The sequence below is a fragment of the Scyliorhinus torazame genome, chromosome 11, assembly GCF_047496885.1.
Source record: "Scyliorhinus torazame isolate Kashiwa2021f chromosome 11, sScyTor2.1, whole genome shotgun sequence".
In the NCBI taxonomy this organism is placed as follows: Eukaryota; Metazoa; Chordata; class Chondrichthyes; order Carcharhiniformes; family Scyliorhinidae; genus Scyliorhinus; species Scyliorhinus torazame.
The window spans coordinates 181,764,228-181,777,797 of NC_092717.1; the positions used below are offsets into that span (position 1 = coordinate 181,764,228).

Below are 13,570 nucleotides of genomic sequence, written 5' to 3' on the forward strand. Positions count from 1 at the left end.
CTTAGGTCATTCTTTGTCACTGCAGTAGGCTGGGTTTCACTCTCATAATCTGAAGGTGCTGTTGAATGGTGAGAAAAAGAAAAGCTGTTTTGCACCTTACTTTCTTCCATTCCCGTCACATTGCATCTCCGTTGCTGACAGCAATGGAAGCAACATGCTTGTGGCAGCTGTGCAAATCATTCGGATTGGCAGTGAATCAGCACATGGACAAACTGAGGGCAAGTGTCAACTGTGTACACAGGGGATGGGCCCGAGCATTGGGCCGAATAAAAACCAAATTGGAGAATGTGGGCATCGATCCCACTACCTCTTACATGCAAAGCAAGCGCTCTCCCATTTGAGCTAATTCCCCAGACAGATAGCTAAGTCATATTACTTGCTAGCCAGGACCTTCTGAGTGAGTATCTCCAAGGTGCTGAAGAATTGGCTCAGCTTTTCTGCATCGGGTATGCCTGCTGCTTTCAAATCTGTAATAGCTCGATTGAATCAACATGACCCAGCTTTACCCATCAGCACAATGGGACACCACAGTGGCCATGTAATAACAGGTAAAGAGGCCCAACTTAAAGACTCCAAACAAGCGAGAACAAAAAATACCAGTCAGCACAAGTGTGAGGGAGCAGTCGACAACCCTGACTCAGTGATAGAAATCTTTCTTTGCGTGCAGGTGAGTGCTCAATTTTCCATGCGCTGCAGCTCAGAGGACCCCTGCTGGCCTCTGGATGCATCTGCAGAAGCAACAAAGCTGTGTTGAGGCTCATTTCTGACATGAAATAAAAGATAGCTCTACCGCCTTAGAAGCAACATGGTAAGCCACAATCAATTTAGGAATACTGTTTTAGGAAAGCTTTCCTTATGCACACCTACTTTGAAAAGGACACACTAATTGTATTGGGCTTTCAAGCAGCGACCTGACAATGCCTTTGATACATTCACCCATTGAGTCTGCAGCTCTCCCGGTTGAGCAATCGAGGCAATGCAATGAATTCGACGCTTTGCTGTGTCTTCATCATGCACCTTTACATCGACAGCTTAACGCCAAAGCTGTGGTGGGCATGCTGTGCCCCGCCAGCTGCTCCCTGCAGATTCGACTTGTGTTATACTGGAGAATGTTTCTGACTCTGTATCGCAAACTGCTGCATTATTCTTTCATCTGCCCCAATCTTTTGTGATCACTTTGCATTGTGGCTGGATGCCGCCAGTAAGGTGGCAAATCTGGTTCTGTAGCTCAGGTCATTGATTGTTAGTGCAGTAGGCAGCTTGTCACTCTCATAACCAGAAGATCCTGTCATGCATGCTCAGAGATTAAAGGCTTTTTTCGCATCTTCTTTTCTGCCAAACCCGTCACATTGCATCTCCGCTGCTGGCAGCAATGCAATCAACATGCTTGTGGAAAGTGTGCAAAACATTGGCAAGTGTGCAAAACATTCGGAATGGCAGTCTATCAGCTCGTGGCAAAACAGAGCATTTGTGTCAACTGTTGGTTGATTGACACAATTTGTGGGCCTGAAGCGTTGGCCCAAAGATAAAATGAAAGTGGAGAATGTGGGCATCGATCCCACTAACTCTCACATGCTAAGCGAGCGCTCAACCATTTGAGCTAATTCCCCCAAATTGCCTTTAGCTGCTCATTTCTTGGGCCCAGGATCTCTCAGTGCCTGTTTCCAAGGAACTCCAGAAATTACTCAACAATTCTGCATCAAGCTATCATCTAATGATCAAGTAAGAATCCTGCTTTTAGCTAAGTTTTTTTTCTGACATACTTACTTCTTAAAGGGCACACATAAATTGTATTTGGCATTCAGGCACCTGCCTGACAAAGACTTTGCTAAATTCACCCCTGGAAACATGTGTTGTACAGAGTTGGCAATCGAGGCAAACCGATCACGTCGACGTTCTTTCCTGATTGTTGGCCCTGCAACTTTATTTCGCCATCTTAATGGCAAAGCTATGGCCGTGCTGTGATCCTTCATCTGCTACCCGGATTTGGACTGTGTCATAATGGATATCGTTTCTAACTTTGTATCGCAAACTGCTGTCTACTTCTCTCATTGGACTCAATATTTTATGAACACTTTACAATGTGGCAAAATGCAGTTTGTAAGATGGCAAATGTGGTGTGTAACTTAGGTCATTCTTTGTCACTGTGGTGTTGGGTGTTCTGACACACAGATGAGCCAACACGGTTGCATATGGTACAACGCTACTTTATTTAAACTTACTATTTACAGTTTGGTCTTTGCACTCTGCACGTGGGGGGTTCCCTGCTTGTGATGTTTTAACAGCTCTTTCTTGTTCCCTTCTCCCCAGACCTACTGACCACCAGGTGTCGTGCTCGTGCTTTTTATGTGGTTGGTGTTCTTGTCTGTGATTGGTTGTGGTGTTGTGTACTCTGATTTGCCTGTTAGTGTGTCCATCATGATGTGTGTGTTTGAATATCATGACATCCCTCCTTTTTACAAAGATATGTGCCTACGTGGTAATAAATATGATCGTGTCGTGAGTGCATCTAAGAGTGTGTGTGTGTCGTGTGCAGCATGTGCATATGACGGAACTATGTACATGGGGCGATGTCGGGTGCGTCACATGAACCAAGTTGTACCATAACATAACATAAATGCGAACGAGAGAAGAAGAAAAAAAAACTTGAACAGTTGTCCAGTCAGACGACATCTGGAAAGATAAACAACAACAGGTTATCATGTAAAATTGTGCAACTTGTTAAACATATGAACGGTATTATAAGTCCAGTCTAATGGGCTTGCGACGAGTTCGGGTTGACCGCCTCAAGGGTGGATCAAGAACCACCGGCTGCTGTGCAGGCATGGCCATGGGTGGCGATGGAAAGGGCGTGATGTGCGGCAGCTCCACAAAGTCATCCTCGGAAGCCTGTTGAGGATCTGGCGTGTGCGTGCTGTGTGGCTGTGAGCGTGGAAGTCGGCGAAGGGCGCGCCGATTGCGGCGACGCACGGAACCATCCGGCATGCGAACCAGGTACGAGCGGGGAGCCACTTGTCGGAGGACTTCGGCCGGTGCTGACCAGCCACCATACGGTTGATGGACGCGTACTTTGTCTCCGGAGGACAGGGGGGGCAGGTCCGTCGCTCGTGTGTCGTACCGACTTTTCTGGCGATCACGCTGCAGTTGCATGTTCCGAAGAACCGCCTCATGGTCTGTTGTTGGTGCCAGGATGGAAGGTACCGTCGTCCTGAGGGAGCGACCCATTAGTAGCTGCGCTGGCGAGAGACCCGTGGATAGCGGGGCCGATCGATAGGCCAGCAAGGCAAGGTTAAAGTCCGATCCGGCAGCAGCCGCCTTGCACAGGAGCCGCTTGGCGATGTGGACACCCTTTTCAGCCTTCCCGTTCGATTGTGGATGCAGAGGGCTGGATGTCACATGAGTGAAACCATATGCTGCGGCAAAGGACGACCATTCACGGCTGGCAAAACAAGGTCCATTGTCTGACATGACAGTCCTTGGAATGCCATAGCGAGCAAATGTTTCCTTGCAGGCCCCAATGACTGCGGACGACGTCAGATCATGGAGAGGCATGACTTCCGGGTAGTTTGAGAAGTAGTCTATAATAACAATGTAATCTCTGCCGAGCGCGTGAAATAGGTCAACACCCACCTTCGCCCAGGGGGACGTCACCATCTCGTGTGGTAGAAGTGTTTCCGGAGGTTGCGCCGGCTGAAACCTCTGACATGTTGTGCAGTTGAGCACCATGTTGGCTATGTCTTCATTAATACCCGGCCAATATACCGCCTCCCGGGCCCTTCGTCTGCATTTTTCGACGCCCAAGTGGCCTTCGTGTAGTTGATGAAGAATCATCTGGCGCACGCTGTGCGGAATAACGATCCTGTGTGATTTCATAAGGACCCCGTCTATGTTGGTGAGATCATCTCGCACATTATAAAACTGGGGGCACTGCCCTTTTAGCCACCCTTCCGTCATGTGGCGCATCACTCGCTGCAGAAGGGGGTCAGTCGCCGTCTCTGCGCGTATGTGGGCCAGACTAGGATCATCAGCTGGCAGATTTGCTGCTGTCAGAGTTACGTGTGCCTCAATTTGACGCACGAACCCCTCCGCATCTGGTGGTGTGCTCACTGCTCGGGAAAGAGTGTCCGCCACGATGAGTTCCTTCCCCGGAGTGTAGATCAGTTCAAAATCGTACCTCCTGAGTTTAAGTAAGATGCGCTGGAGGCGAGGAGTCATGTCGTTCAGGTCTTTGTTAATGATGTTGACCAGGGGGCGGTGGTCAGTTTCGACCGTAAATCGTGGCAGGCCATACACATAGTCGTGGAACTTGTCCAGTCCAGTTAACAAGCCCAGGCATTCTTTTTCGATTTGCGCGTAGCGCTGTTCGGTAGGGGTCATGGCTCGTGAGGCATATGCAACCGGGGCCCATGACGACGTGCTGTCTTTTTGCAGGAGTACCGCTCCAATACCAGATTGGCTGGCGTCTGTTGAGATCTTTGTAGGGCGAGTCGTGTCAAAGAAGGCCAGCACTGGTGCCGTGACTAGTTTGTGCTTGAGCTCCTCCCATTCCCGCTGATGCGATTGGTGCCAGTTGAATTCTGTCGATTTTTTTACGAGATGGCGCATATTTGTTGTATGAGAAGCCAGGTTGGGAATGAACTTCCCAAGGAAGTTGACCATGCCCAGGAATCTTAAGACAGCCTTCTTGTCAGCCGGTCGTGGCATTACTGTGATGGCGCTAACCTTGTCTGCATCGGGACGGACCCCTGACCTTGAGATGTGGTCCCCGAGGAATTTCAGCTCCGTCTGGCCGAAGGCACACTTCGCACGGTTGAGACGCAGGCCATTTTGTCGTATACGGGTAAAGACACGTCGTAGACGATGCATGTGTTCCTGCGGAGTGGTGGACCAAATGATGATATCGTCCACATATACACGTACCCCTTCGATGCCTTCCATCATCTGCTCCATAATGCGGTGGAAAACTTCAGATGCCGAAATGATGCCGAATGGCATCCGGTTGTAGCAGAATCTGCCAAAAGGGGTGTTGAATGTGCATAGTCTTCGGCTGGCCGGGTCCAGTTGGATCTGCCAGAATCCTTTGGACGCATCCAATTTAGTGAATATTTTGGCTCGCGCCATCTCGCTGGTGAGGTCTTCTCGTTTCGGGATGGGATAGTGTTCCCGCATGATGTTGTTATTCAGATCTTTTGGATCTATACATATACGGAGCTCGCCAGAAGGCTTCTTTACACAGACCATGGAGCTGACCCATGGCGTGGGCTCCGTGACCCTGGATAGGACCCCTTGGTCCTGAAGAATCTGCAGTTGTGCCTTGAGGCGGTCTTTGAGTGGCGCAGGAACCCTGCGAGGTGCGTGAACGACAGGAATGGCGTCCGGTCTGAGTCGAATCTTGTACGTGTATGGCAATGTCCCCATGCCTTCAAAAACCTCCTGGTTGTGAGCAAGGAGGGAATGGAGACTTGCGTGGAACTCAGCATCCGGGAAGTCGGATATCTCATCTGGAGAGAGAGACATAATGCGCTGTACCAGGTGAAGGACCTTACACGCCTGTGCGCCCAGTAACGAGTCCTTTGATGAGCCGACAACTTCGAAGGGGAGTGTGGCCGTGTACCTCTTGTGAGTCACCTGTAGCTGGCAAGATCCTATGGACGGGATGACGTTCCCGTTATAGTCAACCATCTTGAGCCGGGATGGCGTGATGGGTGGTTTGACCTTCATGGCCTGGACTGCAGAGTAAGCAATCAGGTTGGCGGATGCGCCGGTGTCCAGACGGAAGGCGACGCGCGATCGGTTGACCGTCAGGGTGGCACACCACTCATCGGCTGGATTGATGGCATTGACCTTGTTGACATCAATGACGGAAACTCGGAAGGCATCCTGGTCATCTGCATCACTTAACTGGAAGTCTTGATGCGTGGGCTGGACGGTCCTGACTCGTCTGCGAGGTTGTCGAGGATGCGCCGGATCCATGGGTTGAGCCGAACGACAGTGGGCTGCGTAGTGGCCCATCGTGCCACATCTGTGGCACTGTCGGTTTTTTGCAGGACATTGCCCTTTTAAATGTAGAGCTCCACAATTGCCGCACGTCATGACGTCACGGCGTTCGTTGCGCCACTGCGCATGCACAGTGCGATCTTGCGGTGGGCGCGCCTGCGCAGTGCGTCCCTCGTTGTGGCCGTTATTTTTGGCGCGCACCTGCGCGGGAGACCGCGAAAAGCGCGGGAAGCGGCCGCTGTCGTCCGGGCCGTGGGTCGGGACGTAATCGACGGCCTGGATGCGTTCGACGTCGTGGGCGGCCTGGCTTGCCGATTCGACGGCTGGGGACCCCCTCCGTGCCAACTCGGACGCCTGAAATCGGGCAAAACGGCAGGTAGCATTTTCGTGGAGGACACAGGCTTCCACAGCAGACGCTAAGGTGAGGCTTTTCATTTTAAGAAGCTGCTGGCGTAGGCCACTAGAGGCAATGCCAAAAACAATATGGTCCCTGATCATGGACTCTGTGGTGGTGCCGTAACCGCAGGACTGCGCTAGAATCCGGAGGTGCGTCAAAAAGGGTTGAAAAAGCTCCTCCTTACCTTGCAGGCGTTGCTGAAAGACGTATCTTTCAAAACTTTCATTTACTTCAACTTGAAAGTGCTGGTCCAGTTTGAGGATGACCGTGTCATATTTGGCTTGGTTTTCGCCTTCTTCGAACACCAGTGAGTTGAAGACGTCGGTGGCGTGCGGACCTGCGTAGAAGAGGAGCATTGCAATCTTCGTGTCATCCGAGACATTCTGTTTCTCGGTGGCACGGATGCACAGGTCAAATCGCTGCCTGTAGAGCTTCCAGTTGGTACCTAGGTTCCCCGCGACTTGCATCGGCTGCGGTTTGCCGGTGTGGTCCATGTCCAGAATGGCAGGTTAGTAGGCAGGTATCGATCCACTCCTGTACCATGTGGTGTTGGATGTTCTGACACACAGATGAGCCAACACGGTTGCATATTGTACAACGCTACTTTATTTAAACTTACTATTTACAGTTTGGTCTTTGCACTCTGCACGTGGGGGGTTCCCTGCTTGTGATGTTTTAACAGCTCTTTCTTGTTCCCTTCTCCCCAGACCTACTGACCACCAGGTGTCGTGCTCGTGCTTTTTATGTGGTTGGTGTTCTTGTCTGTGATTGGTTGTGGTGTTGTGTACTCTGATTTGCCTGTTAGTGTGTCCATCATGATGTGTGTGTTTGAATATCATGACAGTCACTGCAGTAGACTGGGTTTCACTCTCATAATCTGAAGGTGCTGTTGAATGGTGAGAAAAAGAAAAGCTGTTTTGCACCTTACTTTCTTCCATTCCCGTCACATTGCATCTCCGTTGCTGACAGCAATGGAAGCAACATGCTTGTGGCAGCTGTGCAAATCATTCGGACTGGCAGTGAATCAGCGCATGGACAAACTGAGGGCAAGTGTAAACTGTGTACACAAGGGATGGGCCCGAGCATTGGGCCAAATATAAAATGAAATTGGAGAATGTGGGCATCGATCCCACTACTTCTTACATGCAAAGCAAGCACTCTCCCATTTGATCTATTTCACCAGACAGCTAGCTAGGTCACATTACTTGCTAGCCAGGACCTTCTGAGTGATTATCTCCAAGGTGCTGAAGAATTGGCTCAGCTTTTCTGCATCAGGTATGCCTGCTGCTTTCGAATCAGTAATATCTCAATTGAATCAACATGACCCAGCTTTAGCCATCAGCACAATGGGACACCACAGTGGCCATGTCATAACAGGTAAAGAGGCCCAACTTAAAGACTCCAAACAAGCGAGAACAAAAAATACCAGTCAGCACAAGTGTGAGGGAGCAGTCGACAACCCTGACTCAGTGATAGAAATCTTTCTTTGCGTGCAGGTGAGTGCTCAATTTTCCAATAACTGCAGCTCAGAGGACCCCTGCTGGCCTCTGCTTGCAACTGCAGAAGCAACAAAGCTGTGTTGAGGCTCATTTCTGACATGAAATAAAAGATCGCTCTACAGCCTTAGAAGCAACATGGTAAGCCACAATCGATTTAGGAATACTGTTTTAGGAAAGCTTTCCTTATGCACACCTACTTTGAAAAGGACACACTAATTGCATTGGGCTTTCAAGCAGCGACCTGACAATGCCTTTGATACATTCACCCATTGAGTCTGCAGCTCTCCCGGTTGAGCAATCGAGGCAATGCAATGAATTTGACGCTTTGCTGTGTCTTCATCATGCACCTTTACATCGATAGCTTAACGCCAAAGCTGTGGTGGGCATGCTGTGCCCCGCCAGCTGCTCCCTGCAGATTGGACTTGTGTTATACTGGAGAATGTTTCTGACTCTGTATCGCAAACTGCTGCATTATTCTTTCATCTGCCACAATCTTTTGTGATCACTTTGCATTGTGGCTGGATGCCGCCAGTAAGGTGGCAAATCTGGTTCTGGAGATCAGGTCATTGATTGTTAGTGCAGTAGGCAGCTTGTCACTCTCATAACCAGAAGATCCTGTCATGCATGCTCAGAGATTAAAGGCTTTTTTCGCATCTTCTTTTCTGCCAAACCCGTCACATTGCATCTCCGCTGCTGGCAGCAATGCAATCAACATGCTTGTGGAAAGTGTGCAAAACATTGGCAAGTGTGCAAAACATTGGGAATGGCAGTCTATCAGCTCGTGGCAAAACAGAGCATTTGTGTCAACTGTTGGTTGATTGACACAATTTGTGGGCCTGAAGCGTTGGCCCAAAGATAAAATGAAAGTGGAGAATGTGGGCATCGATCCCACTACCTCCCACATGCTAAGCGAGCGCTCTACCATTTGAGCTAATTCCCCCAATTTGTCTCCAGCTGCCCATTTATTGGGCCCAGATTCTCTCAATGCCTGTCTCCAAGGATCTCCAGAAATTACTCAGCAATTCTGCATCAAGCTATCATCTAATGATCAAGTAAGAATCCTGCTATTAGCTAAGTTTTTTGTCTGACATACTTACTTCTTAAAGGGCACACATAAACTGTACTTGGCATTCAGGCACCTGCCTGACAAAGACTTTGCTAAATTCACCCCTGGAAACATGTGCTGTACAGAGTTGGCAATCGAGGCAAACCGATCACGTCGACGTTCTTTCCTGATTGTTGGCCCTGCAACTTTATTTCGCCATCTTAATGGCAAAGATATGGCCGTGCTGTGATCCTTCATCTGCTCGCCGGATTTGGACTGTGTCGTAATGGGTATCGTTTCTAACTTTGTATCGCAAACTGCTGTCTACTTCTCTCATTGGACTCAATATTTTATGAACACTTTACATTGTGGCTAAATGCAGTTTGTAAGATGGCAAATGTGGTGTGTAACTTAGGTCATTCTTTGTCACTGCAGTAGGCTGGGTTTCACTCTCATAATCTGAAGGTGCTGTTGAATGGTGAGAAAAAGAAAAGCTGTTTTGCACCTTACTTTCTTCCATTCCCGTCACATTGCATCTCCGTTGCTGACAGCAATGGAAGCAACATGCTTGTGGCAGCTGTGCAAATCATTCTGATTGGCAGTGAATCAGCACATGGACAAACTGAGGGCAAGTGTCAACTGTGTACACAAGGGATGGGCCCAAGCATTGGGCCGAATATAAAACCAAATTGGAGAATGTGGGCATCAATCCCACTACTTCTTACATGCAAAGCAAGCGCTCTCCCATTTGAGCTAATTCCCCAGACAGCTAGCAAAGTCATATTACTTGCTAGCCAGGACCTTCTGAGTGATTATCCCCAAGGTGCTGAAGAATTGGCTCAGCTTTTCTGCATCAGGTATGCCTGCTGCTTTCGAATCAGTAATATCTCGATTGAATCAACATGACCCAGCTTTAGCCATCAGCACAATTGGACACCACAGTGGCCATGTCATAACAGGTAAATAGGCCCAACTTAAAGACTCCAAACAAGCGAGAACAAAAAATACCAGTCAGCACAAGTGTGAGGGAGCAGTCGACAACCCTGACTCAGTGATAGAAATCTTTCTATGCGTGCAGGTGAGTGCTCAATTTTCCATGCGCTGCAGCTCAGAGGACCCCTGCTGGCCTCTGGATGCAACTGCAGAAGCAACAAAGCTGTGTTGAGGCTCATTTCTGACATGAAATAAAAGATCGCTCTACAGCCTTAGAAGCAACATGGTAAGCCACAATCAATTTAGGAATACTGTTTTAGGAAAGCTTTCCTTATGCACACCTACTTTGAAAAGGACACACTAATTGTATTGGGCTTTCAAGCAGCGACCTGACAATGCCTTTGATACATTCACCCATTGAGTCTGCAGCTCTCCCGGTTGAGCAATCGAGGCAATGCAATGAATTTGACGCTTTGCTGTGTCTTCATCATGCACCTTTACATCGACAGCTTAACGCCAAAGCTGTGGTGGGCATGCTGTGCCCCGCCAGCTGCTCCCTGCAGATTGGACTTGTGTTATACTGGAGAATGTTTCTGACTCTGTATCGCAAACTGCTGCATTATTCTTTCATCTGCCACAATCTTTTGTGATCACTTTGCATTGTGGCTGGATGCCGCCAGTACGGTGGCAAATCTGGTTCTGGAGCTCAGGTCATTCATTGTTAGTGCAGTAGGCAGCTTGTCACTCTCATAACCAGAAGATCCTGTCATGCATGCTCAGAGATAAAAGGCTTTTTTCGCATCTTCTTTTCTGCCAAACCCTTCACATTGCATCTCCGCTGCTGGCAGCAATGCAATCAACATGCTTGAGGAAAGTGTGCACAACATTGGCAAGTGTGCAAAACATTCGGAATGGCAGTCTATCAGCTCGTGGCAAAACAGAGCATTTGTGTCAACTGTTGGTTGATTGACACAATTTGTGGGCCTGAAGCGTTGGCCCAAAGATAAAATGAAAGTGGAGAATGTGGGCATCGATCCCACTACCTCTCACATGCTAAGCGAGCGCTCTACCACTTGAGCTAATTCCCCCAATTTGTATTCAGCTGCCCATTTCTTGGGCTCAGGTTCTCTCAGTGCCTGTCTCCAAGGAACTCCAGAAATGACTCAGCAATTCTGCATTAAGCTATCATCTAATGATCAAGTAAGAATCCTGCTTTTAGCTAAGTTTTTTTTCTGACATACTTACTTCTTAAAGGGCACACATAAATTGTATTTGGCATTCAGGCACCTGCCTGACAAAGACTTTGCTAAATTCAGCCCTGGAAACATGTGCTGTACAGAGTTGGCAATCGAGGCAAACCGATCACGTCGACGTTGTTTCCTGATTGTTGTCCCGGCAACTTTATTTTGCCATCTTAATGGCAAAGATATGGCCGTGCTGTCATCCTTCATCTGCTACCCGGATTTGGACTGTGTCGTAATGGGTATCGTTTCTAACTTTGTATCGCAAACTGCTGTCTACTTCTCTCATTGGACTCAATATTTTGTGAACACTTTATATTGTGGCTAAATGCAGTTTGTAAGATGGCAAATGTGGTGTGTAACTTAGGTCATTCTTTGTCACTGCAGTAGGCTGGGTTTCACTCTCATAATCTGAAGGTGCTGTTGAATGGTGAGAAAAAGAAAAGCTGTTTTGCACCTTACTTTCTTCCATTCCCGTCACATTGCATCTCCGTTGCTGACAGCAATGGAAGCAACATGCTTGTGGCAGCTGTGCAAATCATTCGGACTGGCAGTGAATCAGCGCATGGACAAACTGAGGGCAAGTGTAAACTGTGTACACAAGGGATGGGCCCGAGCATTGGGCCGTATATAAAATCAAATTGGAGAATGTGGGCATCGATCCCACTACCTCTTACATGCAAAGCAAGCACTCTCCCATTTGAGCTAATTCCCCAGACACCAAGATAAGTCATATTACTTGCTAGCCAGGACCTTCTGAGTGAGTATCTCCAAGGTGCTGAAGAATTGGCTCAGATTTTCTGCATCGGGCATGCCTGCTGCTTTCAAATCTGTAATAGCTCGATTGAATCAACATGACCCAGCTTTACCCATCAGCGCAATGGGACACCACAGTGGCCATGTCATAACAGGTAAAGATGCCCAACTTAAAGACTCCAAACAAGCGAGAACAAAAAATACCAGTCAGCACTAGTGTGAGGGAGCAGTCGACAACCCTGACTCAGTGATAGAAATCTTTCTTTGCGTGCAGGTGAGTGCTCAATTTTCCATGCACTGCAGCTCAGAGGAACCCCTGCTGGCCTCTGGATGCAACTGCAGAATCAACAAAGCTGTGTTGAGGCTCATTTCTGACATGAAATAAAAGATAGCTCGACCGCCTTAGAAGGAACATGGTAAGCCACAATCGATTTAGGAATACTGTTTTAGGAAAGCTTTCCTTATGCACACCTACTTTGAAAAGGACACACTAATTGTATTGGGCTTTCAAGCAGCGACCTGACAATGCCTTTGATACATTCGCCCATTGAGTCTGCAGCTCTCCCGGTTGAGCAATCGAGGCAATGCAATGAATTTGACGCTTTGCTGTGTCTTCATCATGCACCTTTACATCGACAGCTTAACGCCAAAGCTGTGGTGGGCATGCTGTGCCCCGCCAGCTGCTCCCTGCAGATTGGACTTGTGTTATACTGGAGAATGTTTCTGACTCTGTATCGCAAACTGCTGCATTATTCTTTCATCTGCCACAATCTTTTGTGATCACTTTGCATTGTGGCTGGATGCCGCCAGTACGGTGGCAAATCTGGTTCTGGAGCTCAGGTCATTCATTGTTAGTGCAGTAGGCAGCTTGTCACTCTCATAACCAGAAGATCCTGTCATGCATGCTCAGAGATAAAAGGCTTTTTTCGCATCTTCTTTTCTGCCAAACCCTTCACATTGCATCTCCGCTGCTGGCAGCAATGCAATCAACATGCTTGAGGAAAGTGTGCACAACATTGGCAAGTGTGCAAAACATTGGGAATGGCAGTCTATCAGCTCGTGGCAAAACAGAGCATTTGTGTCAACTGTTGGTTGATTGACACAATTTGTGGGCCTGAAGCGTTGGCCCAAAGATAAAATGAAAGTGGAGAATGTGGGCATCGATCCCACTACCTCTCACATGCTAAGCGAGCGCTCTACCACTTGAGCTAATTCCCCCAATTTGTCTTCAGCTGCCCATTTCTTGGGCTCAGGTTCTCTCAGTGCCTGTCTCCAAGGAACTCCAGAAATGACTCAGCAATTCTGCATTAAGCTATCATCTAATGATCAAGTAAGAATCCTGCTTTTAGCTAAGTTTTTTTTCTGACATACTTACTTCTTAAAGGGCACACATAAATTGTATTTGGCATTCAGGCACCTGCCTGACAAAGACTTTGCTAAATTCACCCCTGGAAACATGTGCTGTACAGAGTTGGCAATCGAGGCAAACCGATCACGTCGACGTTCTTTCCTGATTGTTGTCCCGGCAACTTTATTTTGCCATCTTAATGGCAAAGATATGGCCGTGCTGTGATCCTTCATCTGCTACCCGGATTTGGACTGTGTCGTAATGGGTATCGTTTCTAACTTTGTATCGCAAACTGCTGTCTACTTCTCTCATTGGACTCAATATTTTATGAACACTTTATATTGTGGCTAAATG

General features: G+C 48.2%; 2 non-coding genes across 2 annotated transcripts; both read right to left on the bottom strand.

Annotated features, from left to right (window-relative positions):
* Positions 1 to 10,886: 10,886 nt before the first annotated feature.
* trnaa-agc (transfer RNA alanine (anticodon AGC)) lies at positions 10,887 to 10,959 on the bottom strand. Its single transcript has one exon. It is a non-coding gene; the product is annotated as a tRNA-Ala (tRNA).
* Positions 10,960 to 13,013: 2,054 nt separating this feature from the next.
* Positions 13,014 to 13,086, bottom strand: trnaa-agc (transfer RNA alanine (anticodon AGC)). The gene has a single exon. It is a non-coding gene; the product is annotated as a tRNA-Ala (tRNA).
* Positions 13,087 to 13,570: the final 484 nt, after the last annotated feature.